The 12,154-nt window shown below is 39.3% G+C and overlaps 1 protein-coding gene across 6 annotated transcripts in view; it reads left to right on the top strand.

Moving 5' to 3' along the window:
- The first annotated feature begins 1,409 nt into the window (after window positions 1-1,409).
- The window catches only part of LOC139375430 (hippocalcin-like protein 1), a 38,170-nt gene continuing 27,425 nt past the window's right edge, over window positions 1,410-12,154 (top strand). The window contains exons 1-2 of one of the 6 annotated variants that reach the window (XR_011627798.1): window positions 1,473-1,709; window positions 5,704-6,322. The gene's annotated coding sequence lies outside the window, so the exon portion shown is untranslated. Of the gene's footprint in view, window positions 1,710-5,703; window positions 6,323-12,154 lie in introns of all 6 variants that reach the window. The other 5 variants (XR_011627795.1, XR_011627797.1, XR_011627794.1 and 2 more) reach the window with 5 other exon arrangements.

The raw sequence follows: 12,154 nt of genomic DNA on the forward strand, positions 1-12,154 counted from the left end.
TGTGTTCTAATACAGTATGTTATGCCTGAATGTGTTCTAATACAGTATGTTATGTCTGAATGTGTTCTAATACAGTATGTTATGTCTGAATGTGTCTTAATACAGTATGTTATGCCTGAATGTGTTCTAATACAGTATGTTATGTCTGAATGTGTTCTAATACAGTATGTTATGTCTGAATGTGTCTTAATACAGTATGTTATGCCTGAATGTGTTCTAATACAGTATGTTATGCCTGAATGTGTTTTAATACAGTACGTTACTCCTGAATGTGCCTTAATACAGTACGTTATGCCTGAATGTGTTCTAATACAGTATGTTATGCCTGAATGTGTTCTAATACAGTATGTTATGCCTGAATGTGTTCTAATACAGTATGTTATGTCTGAATGTGTTCTAATACAGTATGTTATGCCTGAATGTGTTCTAATACAGTATGTTATGTCTGAATGTGTTCTAATACAGTATATTATGTCTGAATGTGTTCTAATCCAGTATGTTACGCCTGAATGTGTTCTAATCCAGTATGTTATGTCTGAATGTGTTCTAATACAGTATGTTATGCCTGAATGTGTTCTAATACAGTATATTATGCCTGAATGTGTTATAATACAATATGTTATGCCTGAATGTGTTCTAATACAGTATGTTATGCCTGAATGTGTTCTAATACAGTATGTTATGTCTGAATGTGTTCTAATACAGTATGTTATGTCTGAATGTGTTCTAATACAGTATGTTATGCCTGAATGTGTTCTAATACAGTATATTATGTCTGAATGTGTTCTAATACAGTATATTATGTCTGAATGTGTTCTAATACAGTATGTTATGCCTGAATGTGTTCTAATACAGTATGTTATGCCTGAATGTGTTATAATACAATATGTTATGCCTGAATGTGTTCTACTACAGTATGTTATGCCTGAATGTGTTCTAATACAGTATGTTATGCCTGAATGTGTTCTAATACAGTATGTTATGTCTGAATGTGTTCTAATACAGTATGTTGTGTCTGAATGTGTTCTAATACAGTATGTTATGTCTGAATGTGTTCTAATACAGTATGTTATGTCTGAATGTGTTCTAATACAGTATGTTATGCCTGAATGTGTTCTAATACAGTATGTTATGCCTGAATGTGTTCTAATACAGTATGTTATGTCTGAATGTGTTCTAATACAGTATGTTATGCCTGAATGTTTTCTAATACAGTATGTTAACTTATCTCTGAACCAACTGCATCCTCCAGTCAGAGTGTGTTGGCCGTCAAGCCTGCTGGGAGGAGCGACCCTGTGTGTTTGTGTGTGTGTGTGTGTGTGTGTGTGTGTGTGTGTGTGTGTGTGTGTGTGTGTGTGTGTGTGTGTGTGTGTGTGTGTGTGTGTGTGTACGTGTGTGTGTGTGTTTACGTGTGTGTGTGTGAGTGAGTGCTGGGAGGGGTAGTGACCCTGTTAGAGGAGGAGGGAGGGATTGTGGGATGTGTGGGGATCTGGTGAATGTCTCCTGCCTGCCGCAGTGAGAGAATTACCCTCACTTCTCTCTATTTCTCCCGGGAGTGACGTCGTTAGGCAGTACTTAGTGGCGGAGTAGCGGTGGTTTTGCCTGGGGGCCTCGACTATGATCAGATCAGATGAGCCCCTCTGAATCCTGTTACACTCTGGCTTAGAGAAGACAGTGGAGAGAAGAAGAGGGAGTCAGAGTTCCATGTGGTAAGCTGACTAGATATGCACGCTTATTCTGGGAGAGAGAAAGAGAGGAACATTTGAAAGTCATGCAAAAACTATTGCATGTGTAGCTGTTATTTGGAGTGTGTGTGTGTGTGTGTACTGTCTGTCTGTCTGTCTGTCTGTCTGTCTGTCTGTCTGTCTGTCTGTCTGTCTGTCTGTCTGTCTGTCTGCCTGCCTGCCTGCCTGCCTGCCTGCCTGCCTGTCTGTCTGTCTCTCTGCCTGTCTGTCTGTCTGTCCTGTCTGTCTGTGCGTCTCTGTGTGTGTCCTGTCTGTCTGTGCGTCTGTGTGTGTCCTGTCTGTCTGTCTGACTGTTTTTGTATTTGATATGTGATGATAGGGATCCCCTGTCTGTCTGAGTGTTTTTGTATTTGATATGTGACGATAGGGATCCTCTGTCTGTATGTCTGTCTGTCTGTCTGAGTGTTTTTGTATTTGATATGTGACGATAGGGATCCCCTGTCTGTCTGTCTGAGTGTTTTTGTATTTGATATGTGACGATAGGGATCCCCTGTCTGTCTGTCTGAGTGTTTTTGTATTTGATATGTGACGATAGGGATCCCCTGTCTGTCTGAGTGTTTTTGTATTTGATATGTGACGATAGGGATCCTCTGTCTGTATGTCTGTCTGTCTGAGTGTTTTTGTATTTGATATGTGACGATAGGGATCCCCTGTCTGTCTGTCTGAGTGTTTTTGTATTTGATATGTGACGATAGGGATCCCCTGTCTGTCTGAGTGTTTTTGTATTTGATATGTGACGATAGGGATCCCCTGTCTGTATGTCTGTCTGTCTGTCTGAGTGTTTTTGTATTTGATATGTGATGATAGGGATCCCCTGTCTGTCTGAGTGTTTTTGTATTTGATATGTGACGATAGGGATCCCCTGTCTCCATGTATTAAGGACCTGCTGCCATTAGGACATTAGAGTTTAGCTGTTGTAATTGGCCGTTACGAATAGTTGAACTGGAGAAAGTAAAAAAAAAAAAACGATTCAGGGACTATCAAATGCATTCCTTTTGGGAATCACATTTTTTGCTGTTTAAAAAAATATATATATATATATATATATGACATGGTTGGTAAGATTTCTGTAAGCTATACGGTAGTTTGAGCTGTGGACAAATTATTTTACCTGTACTAACAAATGTGGAAATTAATTTGAAACTGCCGTTGCAAAAATCACCAGTCCTGTTTTTTTTCTCCACAAAATTCTGGTTTAGAACTGATTAAATCAGTACGTCACCTGACTAATATAAATAATATCAATATAATGGTACTTCAAGCCAAGGACTTGCGTTTTAAAAGGACAGTGAGCTAGAAACCTAAAACAAACTATTATAGATTCCGCACAACACACTAGAAGCCGGCAAGTGCCAGAGGAAGGAACTGAGCCCAAAGCTAAAAGGATCGTCTCTCTCTGTGTGAAAACATTGGGATTGATTGGATTCCCTGAAACATGCTTCACTGAGTTGGATTGATCATCTCTCTCTCTGTGTGAAAACATTGGGATTGATTGGATTCCCTGAAACGTGCTTCACTGAGTTGGATTGATCATCTCTCTCTGTGTGAAAACATTGGGATTGATTGGATTCCCTGAAACATGCTTCACTGAGTTGGATTGATCATCTCTCTCTCTGTGTGAAAACATTGGGATTGATTGGATTCCCTGAAACGTGCTTCACTGAGTTGGATTGATCATCTCTCTCTCTGTGTGAAAACATTGGGATTGATTGGATTCCCTGAAACGTGCTTCACTGAGTTGGATTGATCATCTCTCTGTGTGAAAACATTGGGATTGATTGGATTCCCTGAAACGTGCTTCACTGAGTTGGATTGATCATCTCTCTCTGTGTGAAAACATTGGGATTGATTGGATTCCCTGAAACGTGCTTCACTGAGTTGGATTGATCATCTCTCTCTCTGTGTGAAAACATTGGGATTGATTGGATTCCCTGAAACGTGCTTCACTGAGTTGGATTGATCATCTCTCTCTCTGTGTGAAAACATTGGGATTGATTGGATTCCCTGAAACGTGCTTCACTGAGTTGGATTGATCATCTCTCTCTCTGTGTGAAAACATTGGGATTGATTGGATTCCCTGAAACGTGCTGAGTTGGATTGATCATCTCTCTCTGTGTGAAAACATTGAGATTGATTGGATTCCCTGAAACGTGCTTCACTGAGTTGGATTGATCATCTCTCTCTCTGTGTGAAAACATTGGGATTGATTGGATTCCCTGAAACGTGCTTCACTGAGTTGGATTGATCATCTCTCTCTGTGTGAAAACATTGGGATTGATTGGATTCCCTGAAACGTGCTTCACTGAGTTGGATTGATCATCTCTCTCTCTGTGTGAAAACATTGGGATTGATTGGATTCCCTGAAACGTGCTTCACTGAGTTGGATTGATCATCTCTCTCTCTGTGTGAAAACATTGGGATTGATTGGATTCCCTGAAACGTGCTTCACTGAGTTGGATTGATCATCTCTCTCTGTGTGTAAACATTGGGATTGATTGGATTCCCTGAAACGTGCTTCACTGAGTTGGATTGATCATCTCTGTGTGAAAACATTGGGATTGATTGGATTCCCTGAAACGTGCTTCACTGAGTTGGATTGATCATCTCTCTCTGTGTGAAAACATTGGGATTGATTGGATTCCCTGAAACGTGCTTCACTGAGTTGGATTGATCATCTCTCTCTCTGTGTGAAAACATTGGGATTGATTGGATTCCCTGAAACGTGCTTCACTGAGTTGGATTGATCATCTCTCTCTCTGTGTGAAAACATTGGGATTGATTGGATTCCCTGAAACGTGCTTCACTGAGTTGGATTGATCATCTCTCTCTCTGTGTGAAAACATTGGGATTGATTGGATTCCCTGAAACGTGCTTCACTGAGTTGGATTGATCATCTCTCTCTCTGTGTGAAAACATTGGGATTGATTGGATTCCCTGAAACGTGCTTCACTGAGTTGGATTGTAGTTCAAAGTGGTGCTGTACACAGAGGTGGCCAAGATGGCCCCTCAGGCAATCTGTTATTGTGTCAACTCCTTATTGTTTCTTTTAACGTTGCAAAGGGAGTCTACGATAAATACTATGAACTGTCTCGATCACTGAAGTCTAGCGATGTCCTGAATTTGTTGAGCAATTTGTGGTTAGCACACTTTCGAAAAGGTTAGAGCTGCCCTAAACATCATGACTGTCACTGATAATGACTGAGGAAATGACATCATGTCCTATGATTGACAGCTGTAGAACATAACGCTCCACTGGAGGGTCTCTGTTGGTCTCCTTGCATTGTATCAACTAAAAACAGAGGTGAATTTTAAAAGGAGGGACGAGTGCAGGTAGACGTGTTACAGTAAGTCCTTAGCAACATGGAGACATTCAGAGCGTGTCCCTAAGATAGGGGAGAGGTACGGTGGGGAATTCCGTTTCCTAACATCGTGTTTTCACAGGAAATCTCTCGCCCTTCCCGTCTTGGGGAGCGTTCAGCAGGACACAACCTTTTGGAACTATGCTATGTAGAATAAACATGCCTGACATGTATGCACATCAAAGCATCCCATTGGCTGTTTGTGGCACTTGTATCTGCAATGTTCGATAACGTTTGGCTACTGAATGTAGCCCTGTGTCCTAATAGTGTTGCTTTAAAGGTCCAATGCGGCCGTTTTTATCTCAATATCAAATCCTTTCTGGGTGACAATTAAGCACCTTACTGTTATTGTTTTCAAGTAAAATAGGCAAAAAGACACAAAAAGAGCTAATTAGAAAATAAAAATTTCTCACTGATTGTCTGGGAGTGGTCTGAGTGGGGAGGGGGGAAACTGAAAAGTAACTGTTATTGGCAGAGGGGTTTGGAACTTTCAGTCTTATTGGTCTATTTAAGATGCACTCTAAAACCCTTATTTTTCTTTTAATTTTCGTTTTTTTTACCCCTTTTTTCTCCCCAATTTCGTGGTATCCAATTGGTAGTTACAGTCTTGTCTCATCACTGCAACTCCCGTACGGACTCGGGAGAGGCGAAGGTCGAGAGCTGTGCGTCCTCCGAAACACAACCCAACCGCACTGCTTCTTGACACAATGCCCACTTAACCTGGAAGCCAGCCGCACCAATGTGTCCGAGGAAACACCGTACACCTGGCGACTGTGTCAGCGTACACTGCACCCGGCCTAACACAGGAGTCGCTAGAGCGCGATGGGACATCCCTGTCATCCAAATCCTCCCCTAACCCGGACGACGCTGGGCTAATTGTGCGCCGCCCCATGGGTCTGCCGGTCGGGGGACAGAGCCTTGACTCAAACCCAGAATCTCTAGTCGCACAGCTAGCACTGCGATTCAGAGCCTTAGACCACTGCGCCACTCAGGAGGCCTACACTGTCAAACTTTTGTATAATTTCAGCCAGTGGTTTTGAAAGTGGCCAAAAGTAATCCCTGTTTCTGTTGTGTACTACGTCACGAATCGAATTCGTACTATATGTTACGAATTTAATGAGGTTAAGATCCTGGAGTTCATCTTTAACTAATTTTCCACCTGGTGATGTCATCACACAGGCCAAAACTCCATCCCACCAAAACAGGCTGAAATTTCAGGTAGGTCTTTCCATACAGCTCTGACACTAAAAGGATATTATCATCATTTTCATAATTTCACAGTATTATTCCAACATCATAGTGTGGAAATATAACACAAGAAAATCACACTTTTGGCTGCACTAGGCTTTTATGAGTGTGCAGTGTCATCTCATTTCATGTGTGGTGCACCCTGGGAGAAGGCATACCCCGTTAGACAGAATCAGAAGGTGAGAGAAAGAAATCAAGGAAGTTATTTATACAAAATATTTAATGTGGTGAGACACAGGACACAGATTTTACATTTCAATCAATGTGCTACAGTAATAAAAATAGATCCTTCCTTCACTCTGTGTGTGTGTGTGTGTGTGTGTGTGTGTGTGTGTGTGTGTGTGTGTGTGTGTGTGTGTGTGTGTGTGTGTGTGTGTGTGTGTGTGTGTGTGTATCCAGGCTGGGTATGGTCTCCAAGCCTATTGTCATCCACAATGACTTCCTTCCCTCGATGAACGGAGGCGATGGCCAAAACCCCACACCAGGAAGTGGATAGCCCTTTTGTTACCCAGCAGCCCACAGGATATTTTGGGGCTGCTCGATTTTCCACTTCCTGTTTTTCTTATTCCTTGTTGTTGTCCCACCCGCTAAATGTTTCTTATTATGATGATTGGATGATTTATTTTTCTGAATCATTTCCAGAACGTTTAAAATGATGGATCATACACTACTGTATGTTTCCTAAAGTGTCACCCTGTCCAGATAAGTCACACTCCTTTCAGACTTAGTTTTTGTCAGTTTTTGAAGCATCATAACATATTTCCAGATAGAAACTGTGATGTGAAATTTTTTATATCAATAGGACCCTGGATCCATCACTGACCCCTATTGTAATGCTGAATCCATTCCAAGCCCATCACTGACCCCTATTGTAATACTGAATCCATTCCAAGCCCATCACTGACCCCTATTGTAATGCTGAATCCATTCCAAGCCCATCACTGACCCCTATTGTAATGCTGAATCCATTCCAAGCCCATCACTGACCCCTATTGTAATGCTGAATCCATTCCAAGCCCATCACTGACCCCTATTGTAATGCTGAATCCATTCCAAGCCCATCACTGACCCCTATTGTAATGCTGAATCCATTCCAAGCCCATCACTGACCCCTATCGTAATACTGAATCCATTCCAAGCCCATCACTGACCCCTATTGTAATGCTGAATCCATTCCAAGCCCATCACTGACCCCTATTGTAATGCTGAATCCATTCCAAGCCCATCACTGACCCCTATTGTAATGTTGAATCCATTTCAAGCCCATCACTGACCCCTATTGTAATGTTGAATCCATTTCAAGCCCATCACTGACCCCTATTGTAATGTTGAATCCATTTCAAGCCCATCACTGACCCCTATCCTTATGGCCTCCCATTGACGACTCCTTTGCAGATCTGAAAATAAGTGCTTTCTGGACCGTTTTTCAAAATTCTTTCAATTTTTATGTCAATTACACATGTATAAGAACTTTATCAACATACTTTAGTCATACTTTATTATCATTTTTTTTTTATTTTTACTAGTGCATAAGGCATATGTTTTCTCCATTTGGAATATGATTTCATAGGAAGTCAAAAGTCAAAGTCAAAAGTAACGATTTTCCTCCGTGCAACTGGTGATCTGAAATGTGCAACTGGTGATCTGAAATGTGCAACTGGTGATCTGAAATGTGCAACTGGTAACCCAAAAAAAAATAATTTGATTCTATGTTTCCTTACTTTTTCAAAGTCACTGTGCATTTGCAATATGTTTTAATGGGCAGGTACCATCACGAATTTGTCATGCTATAAAAATCCTGCAGGAATGTGAAATTGACTGGCCCGATGAACTCGGGATGGCTTTGCAGTGATTCTGGGTCATCTCAATCGCTCGTTTGGGTTGATTTCAGAATGTCGCTTTTGGTGATGTTTTTTCACTATAGAATCATATTGCAAATGCACGTGCAACTGCTCACCCAAAAAAAAAATGTTTAGATTTTTTTTGTTTATGTTTCCTTACTTTTTCAAAGTCACTGTGCATTTGCAATATGTTTTTTCACTATAGAATCATATTGCAAATGCACATGCAACTGGTCATCCCCCCAAAAAAAATTTAGATTTTTTTTGTTTATGTTTCCTTACTTTTTCAAAGTCACTGTGCATTTGCAATATGTTTTTTCACTATAGAATCATATTGCAAATGCACGTGCAACTGGTCATCCCCCCAAAAAAAATTTAGATTTTTTTTGTTTATTTTTCCTTACTTTTTCAAAGTCACTGTGCATTTGCAATATGTTTTTTCACTATAGAATCATATTGCAAATGCACATGCAACTGGTCATCCCCCCCAAAAAAAATTAGATTTTTTTTATGTTTCCTTACTTTTTCAAAGTCACTGTGCATTTGCAATATGTTTTTTCACTATAGAATCATATTGCAAATGCACATGCAACTGGTCATCCCCCCCCAAAAAATTTAGATTTTTTTTGTTTATGTTTCCTTACTTTTTCAAAGTCACTGTGCATTTGCAATATGTTTTTTCACTATAGAATCATATTGCAAATGCACATGCAACTGGTCATCCCCCCCAAAAAATTTTAGATTTTTTTTGTTTATGTTTCCTTACTTTTTCAAAGTCACTGTGCATTTGCAATATGTTTTTTCACTATAGAATCATATTGCAAATGCACATGCAACTGGTCATCCCCCCCAAAAAAATTTAGATTTTTTTTGTTTATTTTTCCTTACTTTTTCAAAGTCACTGTGCATTTGCAATATGTTTTTTCACTATAGAATCATATTGCAAATGCACATGCAACTGGTCATCCCCCCCAAAAAAATTTAGATTTTTTTTGTTTATTTTTCCTTACTTTTTCAAAGTCACTGTGCATTTGCAATATGTTTTTTCACTATAGAATCATATTGCAAATGCACATGCAACTGGTCATCCCCCCAAAAAAAATTTAGATTTTTTTTATGTTTCCTTACTTTTTCAAAGTCACTGTGCATTTGCAATATGTTTTTTCACTATAGAATCATATTGCAAATGCACGTGCAACTGGTCACCCAAAAATAAAAATTTTGGATTTTTTTTGTTTATGTTTCCTTACTTTTTCAAAGTCACTGTGCATTTGCAATATGTTTCAATGGGCAGGTACCATCACGAATTTGTCATGCTCAAAATTTTTTAGATGTATTTTTTTTTGTTTCTTACTTTTTCAAAGTCACTGTGCATTTGCAATATGTTTTTTCACTATAGAATCATATTGCAAATGCACATGCAACTGGTCATCCCCCCAAAAAATTTTTAGATTTTTTTTGTTTATGTTTCCTTACTTTTTCAAAGTCACTGTGCATTTGCAATATGTTTTTTCACTATAGAATCATATTGCAAATGCACGTGCAACTGGTCGTCCCCCAAAAAAAAATTTAGATTTTTTTTGTTTATTTTTCCTTACTTTTTCAAAGTCACTGTGCATTTGCAATATGTTTTTTCACTATAGAATCATATTGCAAATGCACATGCAACTGGTCATCCCCCCCCAAAAAATTTAGATTTTTTTTGTTTATGTTTCCTTACTTTTTCAAAGTCACTGTGCATTTGCAATATGTTTTTTCACTATAGAATCATATTGCAAATGCACGTGCAACTGGTCATCCCCCCAAAAAAAAATTAGATTTTTTTTGTTTATTTTTCCTTACTTTTTCAAAGTCACTGTGCATTTGCAATATGTTTTTTCACTATAGAATCATATTGCAAATGCACATGCAACTGGTCATCCCCCCCCAAAAAAATTAGATTTTTTTTATGTTTCCTTACTTTTTCAAAGTCACTGTGCATTTGCAATATGTTTTTTCACTATAGAATCATATTGCAAATGCACATGCAACTGGTCATCCCCCCAAAAAAATTTTAGATTTTTTTTGTTTATGTTTCCTTACTTTTTCAAAGTCACTGTGCATTTGCAATATGTTTTTTCACTATAGAATCATATTGCAAATGCACGTGCAACTGGTCATCCCCCCCAAAAAAATTTAGATTTTTTTTGTTTATTTTTCCTTACTTTTTCAAAGTCACTGTGCATTTGCAATATGTTTTTTCACTATAGAATCATATTGCAAATGCACATGCAACTGGTCATCCCCCCCCAAAAATTTTAGATTTTTTTTGTTTATGTTTCCTTACTTTTTCAAAGTCACTGTGCATTTGCAATATGTTTTTTCACTATAGAATCATATTGCAAATGCACGTGCAACTGGTCACCCAAAAATAAAAATTTTGGATTTTTTTTGTTTATGTTTCCTTACTTTTTCAAAGTCACTGTGCATTTGCAATATGTTTCAATGGGCAGGTACCATCACGAATTTGTCATGCTCAAAATTTTTTAGATGTATTTTTTTTTGTTTCTTACTTTTTCAAAGTCACTGTGCATTTGCAATATGTTTTAAAGGGCAGGTACCATCACGAATTTGTCATGCTATAAAAATCTTGCAGGAATGTGAAATTGACTGGCCCGATGAACTCGGGATGGCTTTGCAGTGATTCTGGGTCATCTCAATCGCTCGTTTGGGTTGATTTCAGAATGTCGCTTTTGGTGATGTTTTTTCACTATAGGATCATATTGCAAATGTACAAGAGTCAAGTGGACAAGAGTCCATCAGTCAATTAGATATCATTCTGACCACCAAACTGATACAAACTGACACCAAACCCACTTTTTCCAACTCGTTTAGTAGCCAACTATTACATACTTCAGAGCTGGCCCAAAATTCACAACCCCTTCGGTTCAAACCATAAAAAAACCATAAAACACGTAGTTACGTTCTAGCTGCGGGTCCATTTCTTATGTTATGTGTTGGCCTAGCTGAGGCGACCCCGAATCCCAAGTTTCGGCTCGATAGGTCATTTGGTGTCCGAGAAAAACCCTAATTGGTGCTGAAAATCCACTATTTTCCATGACTTGCTACGGGGTCCTTGAATGAGCTATTGGACAGAAACGTTGGGGTCTGTCTATATGGGCCGAGACGTTTGCAATGCACCTAGTCTTGCGACTCTGGGACATTTCTAAATGTCGTCATTTTCGTGATGCAAAAATGAATTGAAGTTATTTCAAATGTACGAGGCTGTTTCTCGGTCCGAGAACCGTCTAGAGCCACGTAACTCACCACGCACCATCTACGGGAGGTCTAGAACAGGTTTCTAAAGTTTCGGAACTCTAGGTCCGACGGTTCTTTTTTAGCTCCAACAAAGCTAAGTATTGGAGCCACTGTCTGTCTCTACGCACCCCAATACGTCCCTCCTTCCAAGTTGTGTTTTAGTGTGATTTTTTTTTCCTTTGAATTTTTTTGGGAAAAATGACTGATTTACAGTTCATGGGGGTTGCCTAATCACACATATGAAGTTTTGGAAAGATCAGACTTTTTTAACCCTTCGAAACAGCCCCTGAGACACCAATTATGGCACTTCCGGTTGGCACAGGAAGTTATAAATCAACACATATCCTCATTGGGGTATGCTGTTACAGAATCCTGAGTTTTAAGTCCTTACGTTAAGAATTGACTGATCTACACAGGGTTGAATGCACTATGTCTATCAAACTGCATGCAGTGTATGGGTAAACACTTTTAGGGGCATTTTAACCACTTCCGGTTGGTCCAGGAAGCTTAGAATCAACACAGGTAGACCTCATAGTGGCCTGATGGACTGGTACCGAAGACAGGTTCATACGGCATTCATAACCCACATAGGCCTCAGGTTGAAATTAGGGGTGCAGGCAATGTATTCCTATGGGGAGAGATGACACTGTAATCTGTGAGATCA

Source organism: Oncorhynchus clarkii, chromosome 19, assembly GCF_045791955.1.
Source record: "Oncorhynchus clarkii lewisi isolate Uvic-CL-2024 chromosome 19, UVic_Ocla_1.0, whole genome shotgun sequence".
Classification (NCBI taxonomy): domain Eukaryota; kingdom Metazoa; phylum Chordata; class Actinopteri; order Salmoniformes; family Salmonidae; genus Oncorhynchus; species Oncorhynchus clarkii.